The following is a 12,285-nucleotide window of genomic DNA, read 5'->3' as shown; positions in this document are numbered from 1 at the left end:
CTGATGAATCCGCTCCATTTCCTAAGCCTGCAAAAATAGAGAACAATCTATATTCTGTGCCGGGAGTTAATTTGTGTGAGGGAGAGAATGAGGGTACTGAGGATATATATACATAGGGGAAGAAGATAGTGGGATTAAAGTCAAAGTCTCAACGGGAAAAGATCGGTCCAACAGCAGAAATTAAAGAGGCAATACTTCAAAGTTGTTATATGTACGTAAAGAGTCAATACTTCAAAGTGTGTCATGATACATACATACATATATATATATATAGTACCCTCACTCTCTCCCTCACTCAATCGTCTCTTCTAGGATATATATATATGTGTATATATATATATATATATAAGGTAGCCATAAGATTTAGATTTTATGAAATGGCATAGGTACAAATCCGAACCAATCCATTTACTGGTTCAAACTTCATAATAACGTTTTCGATGAAATCATATGTGATTTCAATATTTTAATTCAAAATTTAGCTTGATCTTCATTACGAGATACTTCCAATGAATTTCGGATTTTAACATGATGAACGGTATCCAATCGAAGTACTTTATTGAAACCTATATTGCCAAGCCCATTTAATGTTCGTGTTGCAAACTTTTGATTAGGCAAGAACAACATATTAAACGCAATAATACAATGGACTAGTTATATAGAGGGAACTAATCAATAGCATGTTGAATTTTATTTCAACGATTGGCCCAACATATGTATATCACGTAATGTATTATGTATATATATAGTCTCCCCGGGAAAAGGTCTGTGCAACAGCAGAAATTGAAGAGTCAATCCTAGCCACACTTCCATGATGGGACATACATATATATATGTGTGTATATATAGATGTATATACATACGTATATACACGCATACATATGTGTATGTATATACACGTATATACACATATATATATGTATAAATATACATATGTACGTATATGCATGTATATATATGTACGTATATACACGTATATACATATATACATATATATATATATATAATATGTATGTCCTAGAAGAGAGTGGGATTAAGGCAACCATAAAATGGTAAGCTCGTAAGATGGTCTATATACGGGTATATGCTCAGTAAAGACACGTGCATTCTAATTTTTTCTCAGATCAAGTGTACGTATATGCATGTATATATATGTACGTATATACACGTATATACATATATACATATATATATATAATATGTATGTCCTAGAAGAGAGTGGGATTAAGGCAACCATAAAATGGTAAGCTCGTAAGATGGTCTATATACGGGTATATGCTCAGTAAAGACACGTGCATTCTAATTTTTTCTCAGATCAAGTGTGTATTTTTACAATTTTTCAAAAAATCATAATATTTCTTTAGTTGCAGCACGTCGTCTGGCCTTGTCAATTTTTCCTGTCAAAGCCTGATGTTCATTGCTTACCTCCCTTGAGGTTCTTTTTTAAAAATTACATTCATCCCATTCTTGCAGGAAATCAGCACATCATTTCTATGTTAACTAACTATTCTGTAGTGTTTATCCTGGATTTTCTCCTGGCTCACGGTCAAGCCTCATGTCGGCGTGGATTGTGCCGACGTGCCAAGGCACCGTCCTAAGGGTCCGAGAACCTGATATCCAACACCCCACTGTAGAGCCGCGTTGACAGCTGGGAGCGGGTCCTCAACCAAAGGACTAGGAGGCGTCAAGCTTAGAGCAATGACTCAAGACAATTAGGAGAAAGGGGAGAGATTCACCTCCATAGGCAAGTGAGGTCGCGCCTTCAGTGAGGCTGGAAAACAACTCCTTCGGCCAATATCCTATCGGCGTTAAGTTGTCTCCACCTGCTATCCACCAGTTTTTCGTATTCTCATCCTGTATGATCAATCATAAGTTTATCAAAGCGTACCACATATATAACAGTACAGGGACAGACTCAGGATTTGGACATGTATAGGGGGAGCTGCTCCTTAGGGGAGGGTGTTATTTCGTCCAAGTGTTAGGGGGGAGTGAATAACAAGAATGCCATAACAAATCGGATAATAATATGTAGATTTTCTTCGAGTGTCAAATTTTAGGGGGGCATATATCGGCCCCTGGCCCCCTTCAGTCCCTCCCTGCATGTGTTTGTCATCGATGAGGGTATCAAATTTAACCGATGCATGCTCAATGCGAAATCTAAATGCGTCCCCTCGTCTATTAATTATGCCTGATAAATGTGAACGGGGATATCCCATAAGTCTTTGTAACTGGATACATTGGGCAGAAGAAATCCAAGAGGGGCATTTGGATATGTTTGAACGAAACCAGGACATTTTACATTAACACATCCTGCACCGCCATCTCCCTGTCAAAGTACCACAAGAGATCTTTTCTCGTAAATCATTTTAGCCCGGAAAAGAAAACGTAAATGTAATTTAAAGTTCAAGAGGTTCCAAATTTATTCCGGTTAAATAAGATATTGTTTTTGAGTCCTCGTAAATGTAAAAAATCAATATTTAAAGAGTTTTATTTTTTAATGAGCCGACTCGGCTCGATTGAATTAGTGAAGACCAAATTAGACTTTTAAATATCATAATTTATAGTAAAACAAAAAAAAAATTGCTCTGCACTGCAGATGGGTATACAAATTATGGGGAGAGCAGGGCACTTAGGCCCCGTTTGAATTGTTAAACTAATTTTAGAATTATAATTTTGATTTTAACTCAACACACTATACAACAAAAATACACGTTTCTCAAGTCAAATTTATAATACTATCTCATTTGTTTTTTTCACAATCAAAATCAAAATCAAAATCAAAATCAAAATCATGATTCTAAAATCACAATATCAATTCAAACGCAGCCTTAACCTTCCAATGCGCAGTGAAGTAAACCCGACTATCTCCGTAAAGCGTTGGGTCCACCTATCAAATCAAACCAAATCAAACATATTTATCCAGTTTACTATCCAGACTAGCGGACCGGAACGGCAAAGTATCGACTCCCAACATTTACGTAACTGCCACCCGCACTGACCAAGTTGCTGCTCCCGCCATCTCCACCGTCCAACCAAATTTGAGCACCACTTGTCTCGCCGGCCTTTAAATCTGGTTGCTGAATGTTGATTGATGATTGGCCTGCCGCAAACGGGGTCTGTTTACCCGATCCTATCTTCACGACGGCAAACTGAGAGCCAAGACATTCACGCATCAATAGAAAGTTAATTAGAACTAAAAGAATGAACTCGGAAAAAAAAAGTAAAAATTAAAATATATAAATAAATAAATAAAAGAATGATGATTTATTTTGGGTTTGTAGGGCTTGTGCATACCAAGAAAATATTGATTTAAATATTATTCATCCTCTTTAAATGATTAATAATCAATGAAAATACTTGTAATTGGAACATGTGTTACCAATTGAATTTTTTAATTGGATGTTACATAACTTAATGGCAGGGTAATAATCATCCGATATTTGGATGAGCAAAGAAAATATTGATTGGACATTAATAATTTATTTTGAGTGAATAACGACCAATCAAATTCTATTGGATTTTTGGCTTATGTACTTTCGATCTTATATATACGATTAAGTGGTAAAAGCGCGCGATTGGGGAAATAGAATAGGACTTATAGGAATATCTAGAATAATCTAAGACTAGATATTGGCCCACAGGCCCACAAGTTAACCGGGCAGAGGCCCATATGCCCACGGTCCCACAGGCCCATGAGACCACCTCAACAAGAGAAATGCGCTTACAAATGTATTTGGATCCTTTGAGGCAAAGGGATCGTAGTCTTGCAGCCGTTCCGGTGAAGTTCAAATCCAAAGGCAATGAACCCGCAGAAAGCGTGAATACACATGACTAGGGGACTGGTGCTCCAATCCTGTTCTAACATCATGTCGGCAACTTTACATATGAACCAGAAAATCTGCTCGACCAGTCCGGCTTCTCCAGATAGAGCTATGAACTCCCTAACCATCGGCAACAATATTCCTACAACATGTAGGAAATCATGGACGAACTTCATGGCTCCGCCGTCGCCTGGTTGATGGCAAATCTCATGAGACGACCTGCGGAAGATGTAAAAAAAATCAATTATGGGAGCTGATAAGGCGTTGTGTGCGATAAGTGAAACTTAAATTAATTACCTCTGGCACTAATGAATCCGCTCCATTTCCTAAGCCTGCAAAAACAGAGAACAATCTATATTCTGTGCCGGGAGTTGATTTGTGTGAGGGAGAGAGTGAGTTTATATATACCTCTATATATATATATATATATATATATATTATATATCCGAGAATGAGACAGGGCTCCCCTATCTCCTAGTGTGGGGGCCAGGAAGAACGAAAGGGCTAGGAAGAACGAAAACGTTCTTTGATAGGTTTATTAAATTTTCGTTCTTCCTGGACCAGGAAGAACGGAAATTTAATGTATTGTTTGGTTTGTGAGTATTGTTTTAGAATTATAATTTTAATTTAATTTTATTCATTATAAAATAAAATAATTCATACAAAGTTAAATAGTGGATCTCATTTATACCACTTTTTTTCACAATAAAATAACATAAGTCATACAAAGTTAAAGAATGGACCTCATTTATATTACTCTTTTTCAAAATTAAAATCTAATTTTATAATTTTATTATAAAACCAAACGCAAGATAATTGATTCTTCCGGGGCCAGGAAGAACCAAACAAAATTGGTCAATTTGTCCGTACAAGAAGTATATCTATTCGTATATCTATCATCACCTATTGTCCCTTCTAGGATATATGTATATTGTTAGGTATCCCTCCAATTTGGAGAAAGTTGGGCTCAAATTGTATTGGGCTTTTATCGGGTCTTAATAAGCCCAAGAACCCATTTTATTAGGGTTTTTTGTTTCAGCAAATAAGCTGAGGTATAAATAGCAGCAGAACAGCTGCAGATTAGAGTAGAGCGGCAGAAGTGCAGCAGCATAGCAGCACAAAACCAGGGAAGAGCAGACAGCAGAATTCGAAGAGCAGGGGCAGCGCGCAGCTGGAGATCAAACCTCGATCGGGACATCAAACGAACTCCGATTGGGACGAAATTTTGACAGCAGCTTCACAACACGTGGGGCTAACTTCTGAACGGTCAGAATTTCTATTCGAGCTCTGTAGGTGCTGTTTCAGCTGATTTTGTGAACCACCCGGTGTGGGTGACGAATTTAGTATTTGGGTGATCCAAGAGAGTGTTTCTCTTGAGTTTGGTGATCCAAGGGTTTACCCTTGATGAAAGACATTGTATAACCTTCATAGTGGATCGTTGATTCGGAGTTGGTCCCGTGGTTTTTCCCCACATTGGGGTTTTCCACGTAAAATTCTTGGTGTTGTTTTACTTTACTGCTTGTTGGTTGATTTGATTAGTTCCTATCTCGATTACACTAGAAGGGGAGGAAGATTAATCGCTGCGTTATTGTTTGGTTGAGTACATCCCTAACCCCAACAAGTGGTATCAGAGATTCGGGTTAGAGAAGTTTGAGTTTTTTCGGTGTTTTCGAGATGGAGGAGTCTACAGGATCCATGTTCAAGTTGAATGCAACCAACTACTCTATATGGAAGTCTCGGATGGAGGATCTTCTATTTTGCAGGGATTTGTACGATCCTATTGAAGGGGATTCCGCGAAACCCAAAGATAAGGATGACAAGGCTTGGGAACGCACAAATCGGAAGACTATTGGTTTGATTCGGCAGTGGATAGACAATAGTATTTATCATCATGTTGCTCAGGAGACAAATGCGAAAGCTTTGTGAGATAAATTGACAAATCTCTATGCGAGGAAGACACCACAAAATAAGGCATTCCTCGTGAAGAAGCTGGTTCATCTTCGTTTCCAGGATAGAGGTGATATGGCTGCGCACATGAGTAATTTCCAGGATATTATTAACCAGTTGACGAACCTGGAGATAATATTACCCGATGAGTTGCAGGCCTGTCTACTTTTAGGGACTCTACCGGATAATTGGGACACACTTGTGGTTGCATTAAGCAATTCTGCGCCAAACGGGAAGCTATCGTTGGCTACGGTGACAGACAGTTTATTTAATGAGGAGACTAGAAGGAAAGGCACGGGAATTTCCATTCAGTCTGAAGCTTTGGTTACTGAACAACGGGGGAGAAGTCAAAGCAGAAATTTCTCTTCCAAGCATAGTAACTCACGTGGCAAATCGAGGGGCAGATCAAAGTCGAAGACGAGGAAAGTGGTCACTTGCTATCACTGTGGAAAAGAGGGACACTACAAAAGGGAGTGTAGAGCTCTGAAGAAAAATCAGAATGGCAACGGTGAGAGCAAGAAGGAAGAAGGCACTACAGCAGTGGCATGTGATGGAGAGACCTACATCATTTGTGATGAAGCTTATGTGAATTTCACATGTCAGGACTCTACCTGGGTTGCAGATACAGGTGCCTCGTTTCATGTCACTCCTCATCGGGATTTCTTTTCATCTTACACTACCGGGGACTATGGTTATGTGAGAATGGGGAATGGACAATCATGCAAGATTGTCGGTATTGGTGATGTCTGTCTAGAGACCGAGCTTGGCTGCAAGTTGTTTTTGAAGAAGGTGAGGCATGTTCCAGAAATTCGCCTTAACCTAATCTCGACGGGTCAGCTTGATGATGAAGGCTACAGTAACGAATTTAGTAATGGGAGATGGAAGCTCTCCAAGGGTTCGTTGATTGTGGCACGGGGTCAGAAGACCGACACTCTCTACAGGTTGCGTGCCAGACACAATTCCGGTCAAATTAATGTTGCTGAGGATTATCCTATCGAGCTATGGCATAGGAGACTTGGGCATATCAGCGAGAAAGGTATTCAAATTCTTGCTAGAAAGCAGTCTTTGCCCGTTAAAGGTATGCACTTGAGCACTTGTGATCACTGTTTAGCTGGTAAGCAGAGGAGAGTTTCTTTTGTTAGAAGTCGTCCCTCTAGATGCCATCATATACTTGATCTTGTGCATACAGATGTTTGTTTTATGTCGGATAGATCTCTTGGTGGTGCTCTCTATTTTGTGACATTTATAGATGATCACACCAGGAAAGTTTGGGCTTACCCTATGAGAACTAAAGATCAGGTGACTGAGATTTTCAAGAACTTCCATGTAACAGTGGAAAGAGAAACAGGCATGAAGCTGAAATGTGTCAGAGCTGATAATGGTGGTGAGTATAGAGGTCCTTTCGAGAACTATTGCAGGACTCACGGTATCAAACTTGAGAAGACGGTACCGAAGACACCACAACAGAACGGGCTTGCAGAGAGAATGAACCGCACAATTGTTGAGAGAGTTCGTTGTATGCTTTCTCAGGCGAAACTGTCTAAGCCTTTCTGGGGCGAGGCAATGAGGTCAGCGGTTGATCTTATTAATCTTACACCGTCAGTTGCACTTGATGGAGATGTACCCCAGCAGGTGTGGACCGGCAAGAAAGTATCATACAAGCATCTCAGAGTATTCGGGTGCAGGGCATCTGTTCACATTCCTCGAGATGAAAGATCAAAACTTGATGCCAAGGCAAAACAGTGCATCTTCTTGGGTTATGCACATGAAGAGTTCGGGTACAGGCTTTGGGACCCTGATAGCAAGAAGATCATCAGGAGCAGGGATGTTGTCTTCTTTGAGGACCAGACAATCGAGGATTTGCAAAAGTTAGAGAAGGCCAGTGTAGGCAATCCTCACGAGATCTCTATTCCTGTACCGGTTGATGTAGAGCATCCAATGGAAGAGGTACCTGGTGAGTATGAAGAAACCACGACTGGGGGTGAGATTCCTCAGGTAGATGATGATGTGACTACGGATGATACAGGCTCGCAGTTACAGTTAGAGCCTGCAGATCTACCTAGACAATCTGATAGAATAAGACGATCATCTACAAGATATCCGCCTCATGAATATGTGCTACTGACTGACGGGGGAGAACCTGAGTGCTATGATGAAGCTGTGGCACATGAGTACAAGGAGCACTGGTTGAAGGCGATGAATGAGGAGATGAACTCCTTGTCTGAAAATCACACGTATGACCTAGTGAAGCTACCGCAAGGTAAGAGAGCATTGAAGAACAAATGGGTCTACAGGTTGAAGACAGAGAACTCGCGACCTCGATACAAAGCTCGACTGGTAGTGAAAGGTTTCAACCAGAAGAAAGGAGTTGACTTCGAGGAGATCTTCTCGCCCGTTGTCAAGATGTCATCGATCCGAGTTGTTCTCGCACTGGCAGCTAGTCTAAATTTGGAGATCGAGCAGCTCGATGTAAAAACAGCTTTCCTACATGGTGACTTGGAGGAAGAAATATATATGGAGCAGCCTGAAGGATTCCGAGTTAAAGGTAAGGAGCATTTGGTGTGCAGGCTGAGGAAGAGCTTGTATGGGCTTAAGCAAGCACCTCGGCAGTGGTATAAAAAGTTTGACTCTTTCATGTTGAGCCATGGCTACACACGGACAACTTCAGATCATTGTGTGTTCGTGAAACAATTCTCGAATGGTGATTTTATCATTTTACTGTTATATGTGGATGATATGCTACTTGTTGGTCATGATATGAGCAAGATTATAGAGTTGAAGAAGGAGCTCAACAAGTCCTTTGCCATGAAGGATTTGGGACCGGCAAAGCAGATCCTTGGGATGCATATTTCTCGTGACAGATCAAGTGGAAAACTTTGGCTTTCTCAAGAGAAGTACATCGAGAAGATTTTGGATCGGTTCAACATGGGTAATGCTAAACCAGTTTCATCACCACTTGCTTCTCATTTCAAACTTAGCTCGAAGCAATGTCCTACAAGTGAGAAGGAGAAAGAAGAGATGAAGAAAGTTCCTTACTCATCAGCTGTAGGAAGTTTAATGTATGCCATGGTCTGTACAAGGCCAGATATTGCTCATTCTGTTGGTGTGGTAAGTCGTTTTCTCTCCAATCCGGGGAAAGAGCATTGGAATGCGGTTAAATGGATCCTGAGGTATCTCAGAGGAACATCCAAGGTGTGTTTACACTTTGGCACTGGTAAGCCGGAGTTAGTGGGCTATACGGATGCGGATATGGCAGGAGATATTGATTCCCGGAAATCCACTTCGGGATACTTGATGACTTTTGCAGGGGGAGCTATCTCATGGCAGTCAAGGCTTCAAAAGTGCATCGCTTTGTCTACAACGGAAGCCGAATACATTGCGGTGACCGAAGGTTGCAAGGAGATGTTGTGGTTGCAAAAGTTTTTGAAGGAGTTGAGCTTGAAGCAAGAAAGGTATGTTCTACACTGTGATAGTCAAAGCGCAATTCATCTTTGCAAGAATCCCACTTTCCATTCGAGGTCGAAGCATATCGATATCAAATTTCATTGGATTAGAGATGTGTTGGAGTTCAAGCTGGTGAAGCTAGACAAAGTGCACACTGATGAGAATGGAGCTGATATGATGACAAAACCTCTCGCTAGGGAGAAACTTCATGTTTGCCGAAGTATAGCCGGTATGCTTGAAGCCTCCAAATAGTCGGGAGGGGGAGTTTGTTGGGTATCCCTCCAATTTGGAGGAAGTTGGGCTCAAATTGTATTGGGCTTTTATCGGGCCTTAATAAGCCCAAGAACCCATTTTATTAGGGTTTTTTGTTTCAGCAAATCAGCTGAGGTATAAATAGCAGCAGAACAGCTGCAGATTAGAGTAGAGCGGCAGAAGTGCAGCAGCATAGCAGCACAAAACCAGGGAAGAGCAGACAGCAGAATTCGAAGAGCAGGGGCAGCGCGCAGCTGGAGATCAAACCTCGATCGGGACATCAAACGAACTCCGATTGGGACGAAATTTTGACAGCAGCTTCACAACACGTGGGGCTAACTTCTGAACGGTTAGAATTTCTATTCGAGCTATGTAGGTGCTGTTTCAGCTGATTTTGTGAACCACCCGGTGTGGGTGACGAATTTAGTATTTGGGTGATCCAAGAGAGTGTTTCTCTTGAGTTTGGTGATCCAAGGGTTTACCCTTGATGAAAGACATTGTATAACCTTCATAGTGGATCGTTGATTCGGAGTTGGTCCCGTGGTTTTTCCCCACATTGGGGTTTTCCACGTAAAATTCTTGGTGTTGTTTTACTTTACTGCTTGTTGGTTGATTTGATTAGTTCCTATCTCGATTACACTAGAAGGGGAGGAAGATTAATCGCTGCGTTATTGTTTGGTTGAGTACATCCCTAACCCCAACATATATATATATATATAAGGTAGCCATAAGATTCAGATTTTATGAACTGGCATTGGTGCCCTGTACCCTATTCATGCATGAAATTCTTTTTACGCGGTCCAGTAAAGACAACACAACATATACATATATATATATATATATATATATATATATATCCTAGAAGAGAGTGGGATTAAGGCAACCATAAAATTCATATTTTATGAAATGGCATTGGTACCCTTGTGCGCTCGTACCCTCTTCATACATGACATTCTTTTTCCGCAGTCCATTCAAGACAACACAACATACATGTTATGAGATAAAACTTATATCCTGGGTGCCTCCATAAAATGAGAATTTTGCAGGTGCTTCGTGCAAGCTGTCGGATAACGAAATAATAAAAAGCTAGTTAAATGACTAGATACTTATTATTTAATTAGAAACTTATTATTTTTGAATATATATATAATATACTTGCTAAATAATAAGAGATTTGTTATTTTTTAAGAACAATTATTATTTGAATATAAGAAGACTTCTCAAATAGCAAGTTTTTTTTGCTAAATAGCAAGAAACTTACCTTCTGCGAAGCATGTTTAGAAGAGCACTTTTAATGATGTTTCGAATGGTAGGCACTTCCATTATATTACACGCGCGCGCGCGCGCACACACACATATATATATATAAGGTTGTCATATTCGCGATTCTACTTAGAATCTATCGAGGGTCTTAGAATCGTGAATCGTGATTCGAATCGTGAATCATAAGATTCTACCTATAATTTAAAAAATATTATATATATATATATATGTAGCATACTTTTCTAAACAAAAAAAATCAATCATTGTTCATTCAAATAAAGACCACAAATCAACATATCAACAATAAGTTATAAAAACACAAATTATCGTTACAAATTGATTGATCTTTTTTTTTTTTGCATAAAACCAAAATCAGCTGGGAGAATTATGTAAGCCCATATATCAAAGCTCTCATATACTTCATTTGAGAGCACAACAGCGATTGTAAAACTGTTGTTCTCTTTTTTACTAATTTTTCAATATAAGTAGTGTTCATTGAATTACTTCAAGATCACAGTTTAGTTTGTTTTAGTTATTGGAAATGTAATTTTTCCCATCAAATTAGTAGGTGTTTAGGAAAACTACTTCTAATTATTTTTTTAATACATACATTAATTTCAATTTCAGTAATTCCAAATTATTACCTTCCAAATAGTTTAACTTACTTTGAAATCAACAGTTCTTTTTTAGCAATTATACATAGCAATTATACATCATCAACAACATTCTCAAATCAAGCCTTAATTGAATCAGTTGCCTAGGTGGTTTACAATATCTCCAATTAATCCACTTTACTGTGCACAAATAACATCGTCCGAGCAATGTGCAAGTAAAACACATATCTCGTACAAATATATATGTAGAACCACACTCATATTTGTGAAACTTATAGCTACTGGTTGAATGAGATTTCGAAGGAGCTACTGGATATCGCCCTTTGAATGTCCAGCAATCATATGCTAGATAACGTCTTATGATCTTGTACTCTTTTTGATGGTGAATATCGATGTCCGCATATCTTGAGGCAATCCACCAAAACTTAGGGCCAAGAGAGTTCTCACGAGATTTGATGTCTCAAGTCGGGCAACCACCAACAATGAATCCAGTGTAGAAGCTAATGATTGGGGCTAGTCTCCACGGTAGAGGCCTCCCTTGATCTACCCAACGATCTACCATATGATCCACATAAGGTGCATGAGTTTGGGGAAGGGAGAATTAGAGCTTAGAGTTGAAGACTGTACCTGCCTTGCCCCCGGTCGAAGCTCGGAGTAGCCGAGAAAGTACCCGCCAGTCTGCCGCCTGGAGAAGGTGGATGGAAGCTCGAACAAGCTAATTTGTCGGCAGAAACAGGTGGACCGTGGATCGAAGCTCGGGAAAGCAGGTGCATGGATGATTTCGTCGAAGACTCAAAGATTTAGGGGAGAAATTAGGGTTAACCGATTGGAAAGAAAGAAGAAAGGGCGGGCAGGAGAAAGGGCAGAGAGGGGGAGAGAAGGAGGGCTTACGGGCCTGGGCTTCGGCCTGCTTCTGGGCCCGGGCTTGGGCCGACTCGGGCCTG

At 40.0% G+C, this 12,285-nt stretch overlaps 2 long non-coding RNA genes across 2 annotated transcripts; both read right to left on the bottom strand.

Annotated features, from left to right (window-relative positions):
* Positions 1 to 3,575: 3,575 nt before the first annotated feature.
* Positions 3,576 to 4,215, bottom strand: LOC116214856. Its single transcript, XR_004158364.1, has 2 exons — positions 4,119 to 4,215; positions 3,576 to 4,040 (listed from the first exon to the last, which is right to left on the bottom strand). It is a non-coding gene; the product is annotated as an uncharacterized LOC116214856 (long non-coding RNA).
* Positions 4,216 to 11,436: 7,221 nt separating this feature from the next.
* On the bottom strand, positions 11,437 to 12,202 carry LOC116212677. The gene is made up of 2 exons (XR_004157895.1): positions 11,969 to 12,202; positions 11,437 to 11,896 (listed from the first exon to the last, which is right to left on the bottom strand). It is a non-coding gene; the product is annotated as an uncharacterized LOC116212677 (long non-coding RNA).
* Between the last annotated feature and the right edge of the window lie 83 nt (positions 12,203 to 12,285).

Source organism: Punica granatum, chromosome 7 (assembly GCF_007655135.1).
Source record: "Punica granatum isolate Tunisia-2019 chromosome 7, ASM765513v2, whole genome shotgun sequence".
Taxonomy (NCBI): domain Eukaryota; kingdom Viridiplantae; phylum Streptophyta; class Magnoliopsida; order Myrtales; family Lythraceae; genus Punica; species Punica granatum.
The sequence above is the reverse complement of the archived record's forward strand: the minus strand, read 5'-3'. Positions and strand labels throughout refer to the sequence as shown.